The 25,035-nt window shown below is 36.1% G+C and overlaps 1 protein-coding gene across 4 annotated transcripts in view; it reads left to right on the top strand.

Annotated features, from left to right (window-relative positions):
* The first annotated feature begins 17,677 nt into the window (after positions 1–17,677).
* LOC118735866 (dual specificity tyrosine-phosphorylation-regulated kinase 2) overlaps positions 17,678–25,035 on the top strand; it is a 188,839-nt gene continuing 181,481 nt past the window's right edge. For 2 of the 4 annotated variants that reach the window (XM_036465851.1, XM_036465849.1), the window contains exon 1: positions 17,678–17,810. The gene's annotated coding sequence lies outside the window, so the exon portion shown is untranslated. The other 2 variants (XM_036465847.1, XM_036465848.1) reach the window with 2 other exon arrangements.

Below are 25,035 nucleotides of genomic sequence, written 5' to 3'. Positions count from 1 at the left end.
AAGCTTATAACATTAAATACTCATGTATGTATTTTGATTATGAGACAAATCAGCTATGTAAAGTAAGATTCACTTCTCCAGTGAGGCCCAGGAGTACTTACTTTTTTTTTTAAATTACAATTGTTTATGGATAGAGTTTCTGCTGCTCAACTGCTTCTTACAACATTTGTGAATATAAGATCAGATTATATGGAAGGAAATATTGGTAAATAAAAATTTGAATATGAAAATTTACGAACAGTTCTGTGGTTTCAAACCCAGACACCTATCTCCACGTGGTTAGAACTGTCGTTGCATTCCTACACTATACACAAAAAAAAAAAAAATCCTACAACCCATTCTCATGCACCTCTCGACCTGAAACCTCAATTCTAATTATCAATTAAATTTGATTTTACGCTTGACCTGCACGCATTTAAAGTAATTAAGTACATAAATTCTTTACAACTTTTCTTATTTTTTGCCCGAAAAAATCTCATTTTGAATTTTCTCGTTTTGATTTTTATTGCCACTTCTTACCATCTATGGTTGATTACTTTCCTTGACGTTGTTTTGGTTTTATTACACATTTCATTTAGTTGTTTTAATTTTTGCTTTTTTCTTGTTCTTTTTCCCCTTTGTTTTCTTACTCCAATTTGTAATTAAAACTGTTTGTTCTGAGCTCATTGTGTCTGTCCACCCCACTCCAATTCGCTGATCAGTGTCTGTGTTGATGTTTTGTTCTCGATCTGTTTCAGGCTGAACTTAGTGTTTTGTATTTATTTTGAAATTAATTTAATTTATGCGTCCATTCACCGCTATATTCGTGGAACTCTGTCATACTCTTATTTACTATATCTGCAATTATGAGTATGTACACTAGGGCGGTCCAAAAACAGTAAAGTCGCAATTGTAGTTCTCTCACCCCCTAGGATTGTTCTATATCGAAAAGAAGTATACCCCTATTTTTTGTTTTGAAATAAAAAAATATTTAGAAGCGCTCAAAGCTTTCCGTGTATTTTAATATGAAAAAAACAACGTTTCGTAGAAAGGGTATATAATTCCTGAAAATCAATATTTTTCGATCGGAAAACTCTGGTTCTTTTCAGGAGACCCATTTATTTATTTAAACAATTTTTTTAATACCAACGATTTTTTATGGGCCCCATTGAATTTTTCGCGGTTTTTGTGGGTTTTTGGCGGACCTATAAATTATAGTTGCGATGAAAAAAGTGGTTACATAAACAATTGGGTATTATTACTCGGTATCTCCTGCAGATAAGCAGAGTTTTCCGATATAAGAAAATAGTTTTCTAACTATTCTATACCATTTTTTCCTCTTATAAAATACATTGAAAACTTTGGGCGCTTTAAGCAACCTCTAAATATTTTTTGAAATATTGAAATAGGGGTATGTGTTTTTCGGTATAGAACAATCCTAGGGAGTGAGAGCATAAAAATTGCGACTTTACTTTTTCACATGCATTTTTTGACCACCCTAATATACATACATACGTAGTTGACCAACTGAAAGAGAGTTTAACGGTCTTTGCGTTATTAAATACTGTTAATGTGTTTTTTGTTTTTCAATTTCAGTGTCAACTAGAAGGAAGCCTTAGTCACGAAGCCTTGCTTGGCTGGAGTAATGATTTGTACAAATATAATAAATTATTACTACATATAGGTATGGCAACACTATTTCACAATTTCCAAACATTCATATTTTATGACTAATAAAGTGCATATTTTATGTTTTCTAAATTCGATTATATTGAAATATGTACTCCATTTTCGTGGCTTTGTTTACTCGTTATTGGCCATTGCTATCGGTTACTGACAACATTTGTTGACATTCGATTAAGCAAATATCGCAAATGGCAAATGTCAAATGAGTTCATATAAGTAAGTACAGTAAATTGTTGAAAGGAAAGGAGAATTTTGAAACTCCTTGACAATTAAAATATCTTTTAAATTATTTTTTTCCCGGCTTTTAACAACAACGCAAGGACAGATTTAAAATTAAATTTGCCAGTCAGAGGTTTTTCAAGAAATTTAAAAGGTCATACATGATTAGTAAATCGGCTCTAAAAAAAAATAAATAAAAGTAAAAATAAATAAGAACTCTAACTCGTTTCTTAATAAATCTTACTCGTATGATCGCTAAAAGGAGATTGTGCAGAGTTGTCTCCCTCTTTTCTTGGCATTCAGGAGCCACGGCTAGCCAATCAGCTGTCTCTTATCCCTCGGTATTGCAATGCCTGGAAACTCAACAAAGAGTGAATTTGAGATGGCTCAGAGATGTATAGGCGCACGGCATCTCCGTAAACATCCACTTTCGTTGACTTACTGAAGAAGTTTAAGAAATGAAAAGACCGGTTGAGAAAAAACCGGCTCGGCATCTACTAGGATGATTGACTCGATTTTTTCAAACCGGTTTCCACTGCTTTTTATTGGATATCTATAGGCAATTTTTTCTGAAATCTTGACTTTTATGATGTCGAATAAACCGGATTTTTTTGTCGAACAAACCGGGGTTTTCCATTTCATACAAATATTGACTCCTCAATAAAAGTTTGAGTATTTGGTAGTTTCAAGGCTTTTTCCAGTTTGAGGGAAACCCCGAAATGAAGAGTATATCGTACTTGATTCCAATAAATGAATGATTGGAGCTTAAACGTGTTCTACGGGCTGGCCGAGTGTCTCCTCCAATTGGTTTTCTGCTCCTTGATGTTGTGACACCAATGGAGAGATCTCCATTACTCCATCTCCCAATAAGCTGTTTTTATTGTACAAGTCCACTAGGAGAGGTTTGCCACTGTCTGCCGAGGGGCGGCCGATATTAAAAATAAACTTATTTTGATGTTACTGGGATCAAAATTTGAACCATGGACCTGCACCTCTAAGCACTCGGCTGCAAGAGCACTACTCACTACTTGGTCCTTTCTATCAAACTAGGGCCTCATGGGTCACAATCGTTATGATGACTTCGATGTCTATAAAATAGGTGAGGCTCCCATAGTTTTTCGAATGCCATTTTGCAGTGTAGTACACTGCTAAGCCTTTCTTAACTCCCTCCTGCACATTCCTTCCTATAATTGTGACAAAGAAAAAAGTAGAATCCTAGTTTTTCTTGTAAACAAGATCAGTAGTGTTTCGGTAGGTTTAGAAATCAATCCGTTCGGGTTGGCCCTTACAAAAATGTCCAGTAGCTCATCTAACGTTGACACACATTTTGGCTAGATGGTCGCCAATCTTGGTGATAATCTTTAGTTTAATTAGTTTAAGTGATGTCAGCATTTGATTTACCACCAGGAGCCAAAAGAGAGGAGATAGTACGAGGGCTTTTTTTCTTCGGTGAAGTTTTCTCCATGCTACTATATAATACTGAACACCATGCTCTAAGAGGGGCCTACTATTGCCTCCATCTGGATAAAATGGAAAGCTCCTTCAATGACCTAGAAGCCATCATACACGCATATTTGAATTCAACACAAATAGAAATTTCGTTGACGTCGGTCAGATAAGCTCACACCCAAGGCTATACATTTTTTATATCTTTCTCACACCGGTCATATCTCAGACCGTACCATACTTCTTTAGTTTAAAAAAAATGTGTCTGCTACTTGTTATAAATATGCAAGAAGTTTGTTTAGAAGTTGACCCAAAAACTATTAATTGAAGTAATCACCAGCCGGATATTTAAATGTAAAAAGAAAAATTTGCATACAAATGTTCCCTGGCGTGATTATGTAGTTGTTGAGGCCTCCTTGACGCATAAGCCCCCATCAAATGCCTTTCTAAAACCACTTAAGCGAATGCAATAGAAATGCGCATTAAATCCATGCTAAGACGCAACAAACAACTCTTAAGAGGAACACTTGTGGGAATTTTTCACTCTGGCAGCTCCTGCTATTAGAATTCACTTATTGGCTAAGGAAAAATGCTGGCGGAAAACAGCTGTGCAGATGTTGTCAACACTAGCATAACAAACCAAATGGCAAGAAAAACAAGAAAAAAATAATAGAAACAAAACAAAGAACAAAAAGGGAAAATGCAACAACACAACAAAACAAGAACTTGCAACACTCCTGCTTCATCTCCTCCACGTTGCAGCTGATGTTGCTGCAACAAAAGCCGACCGGCATACAACAACGTTACAACATTTAATGACAGGAAGAAATCCATCAGCGCCATTTTTTCGACTTTTCTTATAAAATAACAAAAATTGCTGCAGGCTGTGGAGGCAGCTATAAAGGCGACAGAAACGAGAAAAATCCGGCAAATAGGAGCAAGAATAAAAGGCAGATGAATAGGGAGAAGAAAACTTTAAATGCATTGTAAGAAACCGTTGAGACTGTTGGATGAAAAGTTTAGGATGTCGTTACTAGAAGGCAGCGGCGACGTTGGCAGCAAATTGCTTGGCCAGTTGTGAAACAAAGCGCCGAAGGCAGCAACGAGCACTTTGAAAAGAATATATGTATATAAAAGCAAGTTCTTGGCTATATCTATGTAAATAGGTATGTAAGGAAGGTATGCATGTATACATGTATAAATGTATGACGAGTTTCAGAGTTAGTAAGAAAAATGCTGCACAAAGTCAGCCTTCAGCATATTTGGTAAATGGGTAAACTTCTCTCATTTTCCAAGTAAAACTGCCAAGAATTTAATGATTGATCATTTTACGAAAAATTTAGACAATCGACAATTGTCTGTTTATAAATTCATTCGTTAGAAGTTATTAATGTAAACAGCATGATTTCACTATTTTGAATTTCTTAATGATCATAAAATGGAATAATCCATACTTTCACTCGGAGACAGAATTGTCCAATGTGAGTGCCCCCTTTTAGTGAGTGTCAGGAGGAGACACATACCTACATCGAAAGAGTCGCTTTAAGTCATTATTCTACCGAACCAATTACTATCCCTTATTAGGCCGAGAAGATCCAACTGTTCCACCACTGCTACTTCGCCCAGACTGTTGAAGAAGCGTGAACCCAAGTGCTTGAGTCGCTTCGTCTGTAGACCTGAACATCGACACAGCTAATCGTCAATTGACTCTTCCTCATCCTCATCATTGCAGCCTCTGCCGAGAGTTCTCGTTTGTCCTCGCTATAGCACAGTGTCCTGTGATGACGCTGGTAACGAATCTTACTGCAGATCGATTGAGTTTCAGTATGTCCCTTGTCTTTTTCCTACTCAGCCGCGGCCATAATAATCTTGTGGTCTCACAGTATTTCTGTTTGTTCCACAAGTCATTCGTCACGGCCACGGTGTAATCATTAACTTTCCTAACATGATTACTAAACGATGGTAGTACGGAGCTATCTGCTTCTTCTGTTGGCATCTCTGAGCCGCATCTAGCCATCTCATCAGCCGACTCATTCCCATAGAGTGACGTTGACACGGCTCTGTGACGCCAGCGTGGTGCGACATTTCCATACAATTCATGATTTCACTATTCTAGATCCTGTTGCCTTTCAGTGCCCTCTCTATAGCGCAGATCTCCGCTTGGAAGTTACTGCAGTCGTTCGGTAGTCAAAAGGACCGGTTGATCTGCAGGTCCTTCGAGTGAACACCGGCTCCGCTTCCTTGTTCCATCTTTGAACCGTGAGTGTAGATAGATATATCTCCCTCTGCTACTGGTAGTCCTGCACCCCATTCTTCTCTAGTCGGGAACCTAATGGGTATCTTCGTATTGAAGTACCAAAAAGGGTGTTATGTAATCAGTACTGACTTCTATGTCAGCTTTAATTCCTGACTGATAAGACTCATTCTTTCTTCCGTTTTGATACGAAAAAAAAAACAATGAGATTTTCATTCGATTTCCAACCTTACCCTGTAGTAGTACAACATTTATACGGCATCCTTTTCCTAATAGGGCATTGGTCGCAACTCCTAGCTAAGAACTCCGTTAGATGTCTGCTGCTAGTACATTGTTCCTATGTAGTCTTTTCATGTGGAAGTGCATTTGACATGAAAGCGATGAGCAGAGGATTATACAAAACACCATATACGAGGGGAGGCTGAAAAGTTTTGAGCCCAAGTACCTGTAAGTGTGATTAATGTCTGTGTGTCACTAATTGCTAATATCCTTGGCAGTATAAATACCGAACTTCATACAAGAATACAGATATATCTACAGTGTACGGAAAGTCCGGACCGTCATTAGCCGCCATCAAAAATTGGAGCCGAGAATTCAAGCATGGCAAGGTTAGGCCGTCCAAACGCAGCTATCTACCCAAAAAAAAACTCCTATGAACGGGGGCTATTAAGCAACATTGTTAACAAAAGTGCGTCAAGTGGTTGTCGAAAAACGTAGAGCCCAAAGGAGTCCTATTTTTGCAAGACATGCCCTAGCCAAGACTGGGTTTAAAGAAATCAACCACTCACCGTACAGTGATGACCAAGCCAAAGACCCAAAATGTAAAAAGACGACACCTATGATCGAAAAAAAAACACTTTCTTGCGAAATTGCCTTGCAAAAGTACTTTAGATTCAGGAGTGTAGGGCGAATTTTTAGCAACAAGCATAGCTGTCCACTCATAGTGTGGCGTTTGTGCCAACACCGATTAAATGAGATTTGTATATTTTATTAGTTTATTCATATGTATATTCATACACATTTTTTCCACATTTTCGGAGTATCGCACGGCTGGAAAACTAGTACATTCGACTCCGCATGCTACCATCCACAGTTTACCAAGGGTCGGCAGACTCCATAGCCGAACATCTTATGGCCGATATAGGCACAGCATGCGATGCATCTATGGTCAGGAGGACTTCTTCAACGTGCCGCCGTGCAGTTTACTGGTGGAACGATAATAAAGCGGACCTTCGATGGAAATGTCTGTGAAGTAGGCGAAACTTTTAGACGATGCTGAATCGGCATACAAACCGGTCACAAAAAAGTTGAAAGACGGCAGAAATATGATTCCAACAAACGTTGCATACCTAAAGTCCGTTATGGAGACACTATTTTCCGTACAGAGACCGTTAGTTTCCGCTACAGATGGGGATCCCTTGCGCGTATTTGACCACATAACGGAGGAAGAAATCACACTCACAGCAGCTAAATTTGAAGTAATGAAAGCTTCTGACCCAGATGGCGTGACTAACATAGCACTTAAGCTTGCAGTCCAGCAGTGTGCTTCCGCATTCCTACAAGCCTTAAATGGATGTTTCACGAATGGAAATTTCCCCCCAATCTGGAAGAAGCAAATCTTGTTTTGATAACTAAGCAGGGAAAGCATCTGGAAGATCGGCCTGTTAGACTCAGCACGCAAGCGTCTCGACAACGAATTGCGGCAAACCATTTCAAGTTTAGGAAAGGGAAATTCACTGTGGATGTGGTGACAGAAGCCATTAAGCTAGCACGGTAACAGGTGAAGCATTTTACAAGGATACGTACTCGGTCCCTTTGCTACGGAATATAATGTCTGATGGAATTCTCCGCACCGAATCACCCGAGAGATCGTCTATAATAGGCTTTGCAGACGACATTGAGGTCTGCGAAACAGCTTGACGTCATACGAGAAAAGGTAGCATCATCAGTCGGCGTGATTAAAAATTGGATAAATAGTTTCGGGCTCAGGCTAGCTAAGAAAAAAAAAAAGAAGCAATACTTATTTCCAGTCGTAAGAAGTTAGAGGAGGTAGCGCTGAAAATTGGCGAAACATGACGAAACCGAAACAGCGCAGGCGTCTACTCTTAGCGAGTTTAGTTAAAGTCCAAATACTGTATGCGGGCCCAGTCTGGTAAAACGCGGCACAGTGTCCTGTATACTTCCGCGGAGGAAACTCTACATACCGTTTGTGTGCGCTCAGAGTTTGTAGCGCCTTCAGAACTGTGTCGAACGAGGCAGCTTTCGTAATCGCCAGTAAGATACCCGCAGATATACTGGCAAGAGAATCAACGCTGCGACTACTGCAGATGTGGCGTGTAAGAAGACGTCCACCACGCATTATATGAGTGCCCTCGATTTTATCAGTAGACTAACCAAATGAGACTATCTGTTGCACGGGTGTTTACGACACAGTCAGTAGTCGATTATAAGATGAAAGGAGCCAGTGAATGGGCACCAATCAGCGACATACTAACTTCAGCTCTGAAGCAACTGATGAGCCTCGAGAGACAGCGGCGTATCACCCGTGATTAAACCAACTGAAACCAAAGCACGAAGATAAAAAAAAAAAAACAAAGCATAGGCCCGGGCTGGAACCTAAGTCGTTCCAGCCGCCAAGACAGCGCGGCTTAGGCTACTACTAGGTGTAGCCCAGGTCTGAGTACAACAGACTGAAACGAACGTGCAGGCCTAGTGCTCAAACCGCCTCCCGACGAAATACTTGGCGGTGGTACCGCGGGGATCGGCACTTGGACAGTAGGAGGACGGGTATAGACTATCGATGCTTCCTCCTCATTGAAATAAAAAACACATTTTTTTCCACCAAAACACTTTTTTCATTAAAAATCACTGCATTTAGGGTTGAGTTGCACGACTGGCCTGCCATGCGGAACAGCAAAATGCAATTGACTGATTAACTGATGGCTCAGCTGGTTTTTTTTTGCTCGCTTTATCTGCGCTACACTGCAGCACATAAGCGATGGAGGCTCTCCACTTCGACTCACTGCCACCGCGTGAGTATTAATACGCAGCCTGTGGTTTTTGCTGTTGTTATTGCCGCCGCATGACAAGCGTAAACGTTTAAACTTACAAGAGGAACATTTGCTATGCAACGAACGACGAGTAGCAATGTCTGCACAATGATGAGCAACAAACAAAGCAAATAGCCGAGCAGCACCAACAGCGGAGGTGGTGATGGCGGTAGTGTTGCGGCAGCATAAAAATAGCAACAACAACAATAACAAGAAATGTAGTAAGTTGTGAAAAATTGTGGAAGAATTTTAAAAGTAAAAACACCAGCAACAGAAAGAAGTGTGTAGGAAAAAACAAGACATGAAAAAAAAAAAAATAATAAGTAAAATAAAAGGAAAAAAATGCGGTGTGGCCACCAGAAAGGGAAGCCAAGTTAAAAAAATAAACAAACGAAAAAAAGTTGTGTGTATAAAAATGAAATCTTTAATGCGCCCCTTGGGCGCAACATGACGTTAAGTGTTGCCTGTCGCCACCGCCACCGCTGCGTGCGAGCGCCTGCTGGCTGCCTGCCTGCCCGTCTGCCTACCATGCGATGCGCTGCCGCAGCATACGCCTCCCGCTACCGCCCCGCTACCGCCATTCGTGCAGACTGCACTGTGCCCGCCGCGCGTTCGTATGCTCCAAGTTGTTTTATGTAGACTCCAATTTTCCACTTATGCCGCCCAGTGTTCTGGCCGCACTTCGACCGCTCCCAGCTCGCTACACTGCCACTCACGTTGGAAATGTGTGTTCGTTTTTATTTTTTTGTTCTCCAACTTTTTTCGATTTTTCCCAACATATCTTTTAAAGCCAACTAGTATCGCCTCTGCTTTTGCGGCATGGTCTCGTCAAATTCTGCTCGCTTAGTTTCTTCTTGGCTGCAATGTATTTTCTTGGAAATTGTTCTAACAAAGTCGCTGCTTGTCTTCCACTCGAAGTTGTCGCCTCTTAGTTCACTTTACTTTACTACGCTTGTCTTATTATGGCTTCTCGGCCTATTGTTGCATTGTTTTCATTGTGCTTTTGTGCGCCGGCGTTTTTCTTGTTTTGTGGGTAATTCTCACTGTGGAAAACATGAAAATTTACTTTCAACCAAGAATGCATACTAAAGCACAAGCAGTGCAAAGTTGTGTACAAACATACACACATATGTATGTATATTCATAAGTAGTTAATTTACTTCCACTTTTTTCTTTACATAAAGTTTTGTAATATCAATCTGCGGTCGTAAGCTTACATTAACAATGACAACACTATAAAATGAAAACAACAGCAAAAGTAAAATAAAAAAAAAAAAAAAAAAAAATTAAAACAATGCATGACTTTGAAGTCCAAAACAGTTGAATGCTTAATGACCATAATCCGACGATAAAAAAAAAACGGTGAACCTCTGATTCTACGCAGACATCTGCTGACATCTCATCAAAAGAGTTCACAGAAATTATATACAAATGACTCGATGCTTTATAGGCACGAAACTCTTAAAATTTGTGTTAATTGAAAAGCTGTGTTTTGTGGGCTTTACGTATCTATCAATTGTGCTTAAGTTTTAATAAAAATAATCTTTAAGAAGTAAAGAAGTCTGAGTTCGGGCGAAGACGAACATTCAATACCCACCGCACGTATAAAATATAGTTTTTTTTCTGAAAACTACCGTTACATGGTAAGCATGGGTAGTTTTACCGCTATTTAATGAAATAATCTAACCACGCTTGGTGGAAATCGATAAAGCGACTACCGAGATAAGCTTGTGTAGTCGTAAGAAGGCAGTGCTAGGCCCATTTTTCAAAAATCCAGAATAATATTATTTATTTTTAAGAGATTGTTGCACTACCTAATGGCTAATTTTTGTGTGGAGTTATTTCCTCCCATTTAAGTGATATACGTTCTAAAATTGAAACAAATTTGATCATAAAGAGAAATTTTCCAAAGAACTCGCCTCCTCCGCCACCTATCGGAATATATTTTAGGAGGTATTTGATCCTGTAAATTGTATTTATACTCTTTTATCCACATAATTTAGTATTTACCTTATCTTATCACTTTAACTGAATAAAATTTTGCAACTAGGTGGCAACCAGCTACAAAAATACTTTAGGCGGTAAACTTTCTTAAACCTTTTTAGTTTGATACCCGTATTGTAAAATTTAATCTAACATAGTTGAATCAAATTTTTCAAACAGGTGGCAATTCTCCTAAAAATACTTTTGGCTGTAAACTTTAAATATCTTTAGTTTGACACCCATATTGTAATATTTAGTTCATCATATCAATTTAATTGAAGGCAATTTTTGAAATAGGTGGCAACCCGCCTCAAATATATTTTCGGCAGTAAAATTTCTTAAACCTCTTTAGTTTTATACCCGTGTTGTAATATTTAATTTATTTTATCAATTTACAAATTGAATAAAATCTTTTAAACAGGTGGTAACCATCCTCAAAAATATTTTTGGCACTAAACCTTCCTAAATCTCTTTATTTTGATACCGATATTGGTTTTTTATCTCATAAATTAAATCAAATTAAAATTTTAAAACAGTTGGCAACCTTCCACAAAAATATTTTCCGCTGTAAGCCTTCTTAAACCTCTTTCGTTTAGTAAAACAGGAAATTTCAAACAGGTGGCAACTTTCTAATTATTTTGTCCCCTATATTTTAAGTTAGACCTTTAGCAATGTATCGGTGGATACTGCATTCAATTCCAAGCATTAGTTTTCAAGTGATACGCGTACAAACATACAGACCCCCCCCCCACACTAATTTTTCTTTAATATTTATAATGTACCGGCATCGGCCTGTCACAGTCTCATTATATGTATAGATATTTTTTTTTGTAAAGTAAAATAATTATACCGAACTCGGTAGACATTTATAAATCAGTTATGGGCAGTGTCACGCCCATTTTCCAAAAATTTTTCATATTCAAATTTCTTACTAACCAATCATCAATTTTGAGTAAATTAGCTTCAGTAGTTATTGATTTCTCGCAGATTTTGTATTTCTGTAAATTATTTTTATTATTATTATTATTTTGAATGTCAATTTTTAGTGAATAATTTTGGGTAGTTACGAAAATAGCGAACTACCTTTACGTGGGAGGTAGGCGTGGCAAAAGAAATGCACGTATCCAGTTTCGTTCTGGTATAAATACTGAGAAAAGTAAAGCGATCTAGCTGCGCGTTAATTCAGAAAGGCTCTAAGTTTATATAGCGAATATCTTTTGGTAAAAATGTGCTTTTCGAAATTGAAATATTATGAAATTTTTATGATTTACTGAACCCAGCATTTATCCATACGTGACTCAACATGTAGCCTATAAAGTATTGCAATTTTCTTTTATTAGAGCTTTGGTATCGGCTTTGTAGATATTTTAGCTAGGAAATCATAGTAAACTTTGTTGTCGTTTCCTTAATTGAGCAGCATGACAACCAGCATTGATCTTCGATCTGCTTGACTACTCTCCAATTCTGCAGAGTCCTTCTGGGTTTATTGGTATGACTGGTAACCAAATCCTCAACCTGGATCAGTTTATCTACGCGTTCCTCTGTAAACTTAGGCCTTTTTACCGATCGCAGCCTCAAACATATCTATATCTGTACATGACTGAGGTCGTACGGTACCTGTATTCGTATATTTTTCTAGGCGCCAGCAGCCAATTAAAATTTAGAGTTGTTTTAGATTAAATCAGTGCTCCTTTGTTTGTACAATTATATTTAGTTTTTCGATAGGGTTACATGTACATTTCTTTATCTATGGAAGTACTAAGTACAAACCAAGTATTCGAAAATGTAAATATTTAAAACGATGCCCGCACATTTGTTTTACTTATGTATGTACTTATTAAAATGCAGTAGCTGTAGAAATACGTAAATTAAAATTGGTGTTATGGAACAAATATTTTCATACGTACCTACTTGTGAACGAATGTAAACAATACAACCGATAAGGTCATGGACCCGAATTGATAATTCATTTGACGTACAATGAAATAAAAAAAAAAAAAAAAAAACATATTAAAACTAACATGCAGTCAATGCCATATATGTACATACATAAAGTACGTAGATATATTCGTGCATGTACGTAAATGCATATGTAAATGCATAGAAGAAATCTCGAATGCAATACCACAGAACTAATTCTAAGTGAGCTACAATATTTACACATACAAGCGAGAGTACGTACTGGAATTCTTTATATTAGTTTTGTTTATGGGTACTTATGCACAAATATAGGTAAATATGTATGTAGGTTTTCATGTACATTAGGGTGGTAAAAAAAAAATATTAAATTAAGTCGGAATTTTAATGCTCTCACTCGCTACTCATATTTTTGAAGTGAAACTTCTTTAGGGGCGGTTAGTTGGTTGGAAGTAAATTGTCAAATTCAAGGGAAATTCCACACGCTGAAATGATGCAACGGAAATGGTTGGGGCGGAAACAAGTGCTTCTTGAGTGTGTGCTCATGGTATTAATTTAACAAAAACTTGCTAATAAAAGGTTAAAGAATAACACTTAGAAAAAGACCAATACAAGGATGAAAGTAAAGGTGAGCATGTAAAGCAAAGTAAAGATGAAGATAGAGAAAGAAAGTTTAAAATAAAGGTAATTATAGAGAAAAGGATATACATAGATAGAGACACAGATACTCAATCTAGGAACTATTTTGGGATTTGAGAGATTTTCGGGTTTCTGCGAACTTATCGATATAATAATCGATATTTTTATCTGTGTTGCTATCAATATTTTTATCGATTTTGTTATCGAAATGTTTATCGATATTGTTATCCATATTTTCGGAACTTATCGATATAATAATCGATATTTTTATCGATTTAGTTATCGATATTGTTATTCGTTTTGTTATCGATATTGTTATCTATTTCATTATCCATTTTTTTTATCGATTTTGTTATCGATATTTTTGTCGATTTTGTTATCGATATTGTTATCGATTTTGTTACCATTTTTTAATCCATTTTGTTATAGATTTTTTATCGATTATTTCTCGATATTATTATCGATTTTGTTATCGATATTTTTATCAATTTTCGTATCGATTATCTATCGATATTTTTATCGATAAACAACTGGGTATTGTTATTGGAGGTCGCGTGAGTAGAACCAGAGTTTTCCGATCGAAAAATATTGATTTTCAAAAATTCTATGCCATTTATACGAAAAATAGTTTTCTTCTCCATATAAAGATTTGCCACGAACACCTTTGAGCGCTTTGAGCGACCTAAATATTTTTTGATTTAAAAATAAACAAGTAATTTTTAGCAAAGAAAACCGACTTCAATTCTCATATAAAAATATATATATACATATATATATGTACTTCATGATCCAAAGTTATGCAGTACACAAAAATAAAAAAAAAATGATTCCGACGAACAGATAACCTCCTCCTTTTTTGGAAGTCGGTTAAAAATAGGCGTATATTTTTTTCGGTATAGAACAATCCTAGGGATGAGAGCATAAAAATTCCGACTTTACTTTTTCACATGCATTTTTGGACCCCCCCTAATGCAATGCATTTCCCTGCTGAATTTCCCTGATACGCTAATTTCCACATACATACATATGTACATATGTACGTACGTCTTCTCGTTCTGCATTCGCTATGCCTTATCACCACATTTCGTAACTTGTTGCCTGCTTATAAATACATAGTTTTATACTAAAATACAATTATGCCTCCATACAATGGGTATTAGTTAAAATTTTTAAAACCATTTGTGCATTTTGCTTTTAAATTTTTTTACGAAGAAAACATATTTGCTTGGATATTTCAGCGAGTACGATTATAAGATAAAACATTTGTGATAATATATGTTAATGTCTTAGTGGGCGAACTTATTTGTTAATATGTACATTAGGGTGCATCACTCTGCATACAAATAAATAGATTTTTTTTAAATAAAATTAGACTAAAAAATATGTATTCCAAAAAATCACTTCAGCTTAAAAGGTCTGCCTACAAATGTTTACAATCTGAGATTTTTGGAGATTCATAGTTTTAAAATACTGTTACTCCAACATAGCTTAGGTTAAAAGTTAACAGCCTGTAGTAAAATTTCATTGCTGCTCGATTTACTTACATATGTATGCAGGCAGAGAGAGAGAGAGAGTAGGTACTCATGTATTTACTATTAGCGCACTCACCATATTTTGGCAGCAATTTTGCCACATGCAGCGATTGTTGAGCTCTTTATTTTCTTTTTACTTGCCTACATTTGTATATTTTTTATGCATAGTTGTTTGCATAGGTACATATATATGTACATACATTCACATTTGTTAGCAGAAGTACATTATTTAGTACTTTTGGACTTGAGATTTTTTACGATCCCATGTGCTATTCCACTGTTTGGGCTTTGCTTGTGCGTGACTTTGTTATTTTTGTTACAGGCTATTGATGAGAACTTAATTTTTGTGGCATGTTTTGGATCTGGAATGATTTGCAGAAAAAGTTCTGCCGTGGGGCTTAGAACCCTCATGTGTGTAATAGATAAATTTCTTGGAAACGTGTAGCCGAATGAGCATTCGATTTACTTCGACATGGACATTAGAAAAGGCAACTTCACCAGCGTCAGATAAAAGTATGGAGTCGCAAGTAAAGAAATAGCTCTCTCTGAAACCTCGTTTTATAAAGTGATTTTGTTCAACGTCTGTCAATCCCTTTCTCGGGAATACCCTCAATCTCGCGAGCGTTTTTAAAATTTTGTGAATACGTGAAAGTGGATTTTAACCTTTCACGTTTAACGTTCGATAGGACTCTGTAGGCTGTGTTCAGGAAGCTGATCCCATTATATATTAGTTGACGCATCCTTTTTGTGGTCTGCGTACTCTTTAATTCTGGACGGCAGGCATTTCGAAAGTTTCTTCCATTCGTGCAGCACCGCAAACTCCTATATGCTATCCTTGTCTTGTCCCGTTCATCGCTGTCCTTGGATGGCGTTGATGTCAGCCTTACTCTGACACGGTTGACCACATATCGCGCATAGTAGCCAGAAAACCAATTGCTTATATACACCATGGCATGTCCTGTTTTAGGACATTAAAAATGGTCTATGGCGTGGAGAGAGTATATCGATAGTTCTTCTCTAAGGAACTTGGGTATTTTCGAACTAATTTGAGTTTAAATTTCCTACTTATTTCAGAGGTCCTCTAACTTTATATTTTAACGCTTTCTCTGTTGGTCCACCTGGAGCTTCTTTCTCCTACCTGCGCCCACCAAGCAGATCCGTGGACGTAGTATTATATATCTATATATATATTTTTGTTTGCTTATTTACGTGTTTGCATTTTCTAAGTGCGCACTCTCTCTTCTCCATCGGCCCTCTCTGACAATCTATGGAAAATTTAGCTCTCAAATCGTAAAAGAGCCAATAGAGCAACGGCAGCTAAAATAACCCTCAAAAGAGTGCATGTTTATAGGTAGTCCATTGAGGTATGTATGAGGGATTGACATATTTTTGTTCTTGTCTGCAATGCCACCTAAGTCGAATAGGGTATTTTGCTGGATATTTGTGTGTAGAAATGTATGTATGTATTTGTATTTGCCTGCAGGCAACCGTTGCAGCCAAATGCGTGCATTTAGTTAGCAAATACATACAGCTTTGTTTATCTGACAAATGCAAGAACAACAATAGCAAATGCTGTATCGAAAACATAGAAGCTGTACCAGCAGCATTAAGCACAAGTGTGTTTGTAAGGTAGGTAGTTATTTATGTAGGTAGGTAGATTTGTGCGCCTAATATGTCCATTGGCGTGATGGCGTGTTTTCCGCTGTTGCAGCGACGTCAACTGCTCAGTTGGCTGCGGCAGTGGAGCCAAGTTTTTTCGGCCACGCTTTGTAGGCACACAATACTGCTCTGGCAAACATACCACACTGAACAGTCGCCTATTATACCCAACTGGGTTTATTGTTGCTGGGTGCTCTCAGGCGTTGACTTTACTGCATGGCAAAATAAAACGTCGACGTAGACGTGAGCGTAACTTTTGACTGCACTCATTTGGTATTTATATTTGTATTTTTATGGCTGTTAAATTTTCTCAACGACTACTTTTTATAATGCAGCCCTGCTTTTTATTCTTGCTCTGTTGGCTTATTGCCTTTAGTAGCTGCTCTCCACTCAACTTTGTTGTGTTGTGCCCTGGGTTGCCACTGACTAAAAAAAATATTTACCAGCCGCTTGTACAAAATTTACCAAATCTGAAAAACAGTTACCAATTACTATTTTTAGCTATTTTAACAAAACCTATAGTTTCGTTCTATTTCATAGAAATTAAATTTTTTAAGGAACTTTTTATTTAACTATTGATATGGTATTTGAGATCTATTAGTGTCATCTTCTCGGTTTCCTTCAACTAAAAGCGAAAGCAATGAAACAAAGGCAACAACGAAACTTCATTATTTGAAAAAAAAACTTCAACTGGATTTATTATAGACAAATTGGTACAGTGACTCAAAAACACCTTGGTGATTTTTTTATTCACAATGTTGTTCAAGTAATTTTTTTGTTATTTGTATAAGAATATTGTTTGTGACTCAAACCCATAAAAATCAAGGATTCAAGCTATATACAATATTTAGAAAAATTACAAAAATTTTCGTCTAAATTTGTATAACAATATTGTTTGCGATTTAACCAAACCCATAAAAATCAAACATTCAAGCTATATATACCTTTAGAAAAATTACAAAAATTTTCGTCAAAATTTCGAGTTTTTTAAACTGATTTTTTTAGTATGCAGCTTTATAGTCGATGGAAATTTAGTATAACAAACAGTGCCGAAAGAAATTTATAATAACAAAGATAACTACGAGAAATAAAGCGGGAACGAAAAGTTTTTTGTGTTTTCAACCAAAATATTTTAACAAAATGAACCAAATTTTTTCTACCAATTGTGGCAACCCTGGTAGTGCCATATATTGGGGCTACTGTTGGCGCTCATTTTTTGGGCACTCTCGCTGCTGTCGACGCATACAGCCTGGTTGCCAACTGGCGAGCCAGCCGCCAACAGGCAAACGACTGACTGCAGACACGACAGCGTTCAATGTTTGAATTCAGTTCAGTTCCGGACGTTAAACGCGACTGTGGGGATTTTTAGTACGCGGAGATACAAAATACTCGCATTTTGTTGTTTCTTTCTTTTACAAAGTGTGTGAAGAAAGAAAAGAGTAAAAAGTAATAAAATTTACACGTTTGTTTTATGTGTAATTGGAGACTGCTTATTTGGGTTTTTGTTGGTGCATATTGTTTTTCCTAGTGGCGAAGACAAAAAATTAGCCAAGGATAAACTTCGATTACCGAAATGTTTTTTAAGCAAACAAATTTATATTGAAGTGACACAGAGTGAATATAAAGTGTTTGGAAAAAGTTTTAAGTAAAATAATGAATTGTTGTATAAATAAAAAATTTGTTGAAAAATTTTAAATTTTGTGAACTTCGAGTGAATTGAAATTTTTGCTGACAAAAAAAGCCTTCAAAAATGTGTTTTACTTTCAAAGGGAAAAATAAATGAAGACGAATTAAATTTTCTTCGCCCCCTTTAGCACACCTTATTTATTAAATTTATTTAAATAATTTTTAATTTTTTTTTATTGCTTGAATGTGCTTACAAACGTCTGCGGTAACAAGACGCACAAATTTGCACGTATACCCAGCTCCATACCTGTGTGTATGCAAACAACACAAACGCAACCGAAATTTTGCCTATATCCTTGCCTCACTTTCTACGAAAATTTCCAACATTTATTCATTCAAATGCAATCAGCAGTCGTGGTATATGTCTGCTTGTAGGTAGAAGTTAGGCAGACAGCTCAAAAAAGAAGCTAAAGCGTAATGCTGTAGGCAACAAAGTCGTATTGTGATCGGTATTGTTGTTGTTGTACTCACTGCGCATCCTTTTTGTGCATCCTTCGCTCGTTAAGTAACTGACAAAAGTTGTAGATACACAAAATTTGCTGGTGCAGTTGTGGTTGTTTTTGGCATGAAAATACATAAATATGTAAATACGAAAACGCATTGAGGTGCTAAAGGAAAGAGGAGGCAAAATTGAAAATACAAATTTTTAATTATCGACCTCCCAGGCTCTTTCACGGAAAAAAGAGCTTCTCGCCAAAAAAAAATTGGTATACCAACTCCATCAGGTTCGCTCGCCTCCTCCTACCTTTCGCTTCCCCTACAGACTCTGGAAAACCCGAATTTGTAACTCGCTGTGCAACTTCATAAAAAAGCAACAACGAAACCATCCAGCAGCCTTTTAGAATGAGCGCAAGCGAGAAAGCGCACAGAATGGCAGAGACAGCGCGGAACCAAAGTTTGGGCAAAAAGAGAGTTGTGCAATGAAGTTTGAAAAAAAAAAACAAAAAAAAAATGTAGGTATGACGAAAAGTTGTTGTATGCAGAAATGCATACAATAAACTTACAAAGCATCCCTACAATGCAAGCATCACACAGACGCACAGAAAAGTACGAAGGATACACAACTTGTGAAGCAAAATTGTAGAGTCTGGGATGTTTTAGTTAAAATCATAACAATCAAGTTACTTTTTATGCATCACACGACTCCAGAAAAGTAGCTAAGAGAAGTCTGTGTTGACTTTCAAACGAAAACAAAAAACAAAAAAAAAGAAGAAAATAGCAAAAGGACATTCATCTCAGTTACGCGCGCGCTCTCTTTCTGTAATCCAATTGCTGTCGCTGGCCTCTTACATATTTATTTTACCTTTTTTTATGCATTATTGTTGTAGCAGCACTTCAGTTTGCTTTTGCCGGCATTTTTGTTATACTTTTCACACGCCAACAACTCCGTTTTACTACATTTTATATCAATTTCTTTCTCTTATAGTCCATAAGTATACCTGCCAAGTGAATTCAGTGCAGCGATCATAGTGAATTTCATACGTTTTTTAAACAAAAAAAGTGCAGTCCACATTTTTCGCAAACAAAAAAAGAATACAAAATTAAATATTCAAAGTTACAAATTGAAATCGGAGTTAATTTTTTGCTCAAGTGTTTGTTATTGAAACACAGTGAAAAAATAAACAGACCCAAGGGATTAAAACTAACATTTGGATATACAAAAATCTATTTGGCGAAAGCTACGAAGGATAGAAAGCTTCCACTTGAAAATAAAAGGTAAGTGAAAGTGGCTTAGTGAATTTAAGTATTTAGGATTAGAAAGCAGATAAAGGGAAGTTAAAACCACTTTTTAATGACTAACTAAAATCAGAATTTAGATTGAATTGGACTTTAACTACGAATAATCGGATCTCTTAAAAGGCGTCTTAGAATTAAAGCAGCCGGTTTTAGATTTCAGAAATCCATTGATAATTGATGTTTCATCTCTTCCATATAAAGAGCAAACTTAAGAAACCTTCGCTTATGTAACTATAACAAGTTTCTTAAAACATATTTCCAATTAATCTAGTTCACCCTGTTTGTCGGTATTTTAGCTAAAGCTTGCTTTGGAACGTGTTTATCAACCGTATGAAACACTCTGTTTTAATATTTAAAATTTAATTTCAATTCCCAAAACCCAATTTCAAGATTTAAGACCTAATTTTAACACTTAAGACTTAATTTTTAAATTTCAAAAACTAAGTTTAATATTTAGAACCTAATTTGCATAACTAAAACCTAATTTTAATATTTAAGAGCTAATTTTAATTTTTTAACCCACTTTAACCGTGACAGCCAAACTTCAGCATTTAAAATCTTATTTTTATATTTAACACTTGATATTATTATTTTAGGCATCAAAATATAGATCTCTCAACACATGATTTGGTAACTATAAACAAATAATATAACTAAATATAACAAAATCCTGTGTTGAGAAAATACAAACGAAGACAAGCAATTTGTATATAATTTGACTTGCCAATGTCAAGGTAGCTACATAGAACAAACAGGGAAAAACAAGATATCGTGAACATATAAGGAACTACAAAAAAAAAAAAAAGCTAAAACCATCTACCACACCGGAATCGAACTTCACAACTCCTTTGGCAGAAAACAAATGTAGGCCAATGAAAATAGTCAAGACAGCCAAATTTCTCCATGTATTGCACAAAGGACAACACCATAAAGTTTTAGAGAATATGTAGATATACAAACAAAATAATTTCGTCGGAAATATAATAAGTTAGCAAAAAAACCCGCATCTGATATATTATTCGGACCACTCAGGCTACTATACGCAATAAACAAGGGAACAACTGTCCAAACTACAGAAACCAAAAGGAAGAAAATAACTGATTTTTACCTACAGCTTACTTTGATCTACCTGAAAATGTACGCACTGAACAACAACTACTGGTTGTACTAAAGAATAGAATCCACTGAGACGTACATTACTAAGAATCAACGAAGATTAGGACTACTATAAATAGTGACCGGTTTGTCTCCAAACGAAATTTGACAAGGGATTGCGGAACATCATACTTCTACCCTATCGGAAACACCAACAACGAAAGAAGAAATATATTCCGAGGAGCTAGATATCGCTCAGTAAATGCGACTGCAGAACCACGACATCATATTCTAAGTAAAAGTTCTGGGTACCTTTCAGGCCTGTTGAATACCAAAGGATAACGTTCAGTTACTCGCTTAATTGTCATCTTGTTAGCCTTAGATCTCAGTAGTCAATAAGAGAGTGGAACAATTGAGGACAAGATTTCGGCAACTCGCTGTCTTCGTTCGCAGCTTGAATCGGTTGAATTGGTTCGTAAATACTGGCTCGGAAGAAATGAGAATAATCGTAAAAATGGCTTCCAAAATTGAGGATGTTTTTAGACTTTGTCATCATAAATATTACTACCATGAAAATGGGAACACAAACCAGACCACGTTTTTAACCACTTCGTATAGAAGATGGACTACGATTTACGGATATGTACTTGGAATATCCTGAACCTCTGTGAGGGAGGAGCAATCATCTCAATTGTTATACGAAATGCAAAAGGTTAATGTAGTAACGAAAATCTGAAAGAGCAATTACATAAACTGAAACAAAAGCATGAAACTCCTAAGCTATGTTAAATAAACTATCCATTGATTAACTTGTCAACATATGTACGCAGCCAATGATCCGCTATTGCTCTCAGTCGCAGCGGTAATGACACTCAATAGCGTTTTGCTATTTTCTTCGTCATTCTTTTAATAAATTTTCGCATTATCATAGCATTTATTACACAATAAATTTTACTTTTCCAAACCACGTTTAATGAATTTGCTAAGCAAGTGAGTGAAATAACGACGCTATTGCTACCCCCCCCCCCCCCCCCCTGTTTTTTCACTTTACTACATACAAAATAGCTGAGATAATGAAATCATTACAAGCACATTAAACTTTGGCGCTTTAGCAGGAGGTGATGCTATAAAGTCAGCGCTTGAACTCGTTGCTTCGACAGCGGATTGCGTGAAAATAAGTTGAGATAATAATTTTAGTCGACACAAATTTATATTTTATGCAATGCGAATTTTTTCGTAATGGCAATTTTAACTGTTTGTGGCGCCCTTTGGAACCTAAGTTTTGCTTAAGTATTACAAAGCGCCATAAATTATGAGCGAAATTAACTTTTTTTTAGGAGACATTCCATTTGCAGTGAGTTTAAGTAGGTATACTTTAGCCTCACATAAATCAATTTTACGAAATACTTTTTACCTCCGTGGTAGTTTGCTTACTGTATTTTACTTTCTTATTCTGCTTATTTAGTTTCATTTTTAAAAGCAAATACTTATTTATAGGTTATCCTTCCCATTTATCTTCTTCCTCACACTCTCAAGTAGCACACTGGTGCATAAATTGGTGTAGATTTAGGAATTTCGGTATAAATCTGATTAATTGCACCAAAATTCACAAATTTACACCAAGTTATACACCAGTGTGCTACTTGAGCTATTTGCATACATTTAAAAGGTTGGAGAAGGTTGCGTAAATGGTTTCTTTGGTTTCAAGCTAATCCAGCTTGTTTCTAATCTTGCTGTATCAACGTATTCAACCCAGGTAACATATGCAAATTTGTAGTGGGAACTACTTGCATGACCATTTTGCGGTGTTTTTATTCCCAAAAGTAACCCTCTATGTGTTTTATATAAATATGCGCGTGCAAGATGGGGAGAGGGATATGCGATGAGAAATAAAAATCGAGAATATAAAACTCAAGGAAGCGCTTAGATGGTATAGGTAGACGCTTGTCTTAACACATCAACAACAGAACAGAGTAACCAGAAAAATTATAAGACCTCAAAAGTATTTTAATGGCTTTAAAGGAGGTGGTCCCATACTAATCTGGTTAAGATCCGATCAGCGGATCATGAGATAGATATATATATATTTTTTTTTTATATGAGAGTTGAAGTCGGTTTTTTTTTTGCTAAAAATTACTCGTTGTCTGTATGTTCGTACGCACATCACTCGAAAACTAATAATAATGGAATTGAATGCAGTTTTCACCGATGTACTGCCAGAGGTCTAACTTAAAACATAAGAAGGGAAAAAATTAGAGAGTTGCCACCTGTATGAAAATTGCGGTTTAAGCAAATTGAAAAGATAAAGTAAATATTGCAATATGACTGTCAAAAGAACGAGGTTTAAGAAGTTTTGCAGCTGAAAATATTTTTGTGGAAGGTTGTCATCTATCTAAAAATTTTAATTTAATTTAATTGTTAAGATAAAATTAGCAATATGGGTATGAAACTGAAGAGTGTTGGGAAATTTTACTGCCAAACATGATTTTGAGGAGGGTTGCCACCTGTTTGAAAACCTTTATTCAATTGAATGGGTAAAGTAAATTAAATATTACAATACGGGTATCAAACAACACGAAAATACTTTAAGGCGCGGTGAATACGCCGGTTTTTTACTAGTAAATAAGTAATAAAAAGTCAAAATTTTCCTGGAACTTTTTCTTTATTTCCTAGAACCTACTGACCGAAAGTTTCGAGAAAATTCGTAAAATTGTCCTTAAAATCTCTAAGTGCTTCTGAAAAATTGAGAAGGTACGCGATAAAGACCCGAAAAGTTCTAAAATAGTAATGCTATATACCCAAAAATTCAAGAAAGCTCTCAAAAAAACTTTGTTTAACTACGCCGGACCTAGACGCGCAAGCTGCTTTATCTAACGCTTCAGTCAAAACTTTCTATCAGTCACGCTTGGCTCAAGCAAAAATGGGGTTCCCAGATGGACTATTATGCTTAACTCAATGTATGTACTCTAGATGTTGATCAACACGATTGACCGTCTAGGGCCCCCTTAAAAAAGTGGAACAAAATTGGTAATAGTTTAAAAGCCAAAAGAGCCTGTTGTGATTATAACAATTCGCTCTTTCATTGCTAGACGTAATAAATGTGTGTATACATTAGGGCGTGTAAATTTTTTCTTGACTACGCGCATTTAGGTCGAAGAAACCATGAGTCTAAAATCGATTTGGCATTTACTAAACTGTGAAAATAGGTTTCGCAGAAAATGTGAAAATTTTCACTATTGTGCCCTCTGGTGGAAGTTTTAAGAAAAAGATGAATGCATATATGGATTCCTCATGCCAAAAACCCCCTATAGCATGTTTTTTATAAAAAATTTAAGCACTTCTTTAAGACACTACAGCAAAAAGCTTTTCGAAATTTGGCAACTCCAAATTGATTTTAGACCAATGGTTTGTTCGGCAAATTTGCTAACAATTATACGTAGTATCTTCGCGCGTTGTCAAAAAAATCTCCCATAAAAATTGACCCGCCCTAATATACGTATATATATGATAGTATTACATAGACTCGCTCCCAGCTGACATTACATACTTATATTGCAGGCGTTATCTGAAAAGTCTAGATATATCTTATATATGTTTACGTAATTTAATTTTAACTTGTACAACAATGAACTTGAAACAATTACACAATACATTGCTAGGCATTCATTTAGAAAATGTTCAAGTAATTTTAAACAAATTTTAACACACATTTCTTGCGGTAAAGTTGCAATAAAATTGCATTCAAACACAATTATTTATTATCATATTTTTACAACTCAGCAACTAATATCACAATTAATCGCCGGCATTTAATTGAAGCTAGAATGTATGAAAACAATTGCTGTCATTAGCATCAGAGAATCTATAGATAATTGTTTTTTTTTTTTATATTCACACATTTTTCGTATTTATTTGCCAATTATTACAATATGAATAGTGCACATGGTTGTAGGAACACAAATAATTTTTTATAGAATCGATAAAACCAGACGGACTGATTGAAAATAATACCAACGCAGCGAGCTAAGCAATAAATAGATATTTATTGATTAACCACCACCAGCGTAGTGACTACACTGATTCAATCAACAATTCACTACTTTCTTGCCTTCGCGTTTGTCACTTTTTTACGATAAATGCAAATTATTTGAAA

Source organism: Rhagoletis pomonella, unplaced genomic scaffold, assembly GCF_013731165.1.
Source record: "Rhagoletis pomonella isolate Grant_MI unplaced genomic scaffold, Rhpom_1.0 Rhpom_scaffold_00003, whole genome shotgun sequence".
Classification (NCBI taxonomy): domain Eukaryota; kingdom Metazoa; phylum Arthropoda; class Insecta; order Diptera; family Tephritidae; genus Rhagoletis; species Rhagoletis pomonella.
The sequence above is the reverse complement of the archived record's forward strand: the minus strand, read 5'-3'. Positions and strand labels throughout refer to the sequence as shown.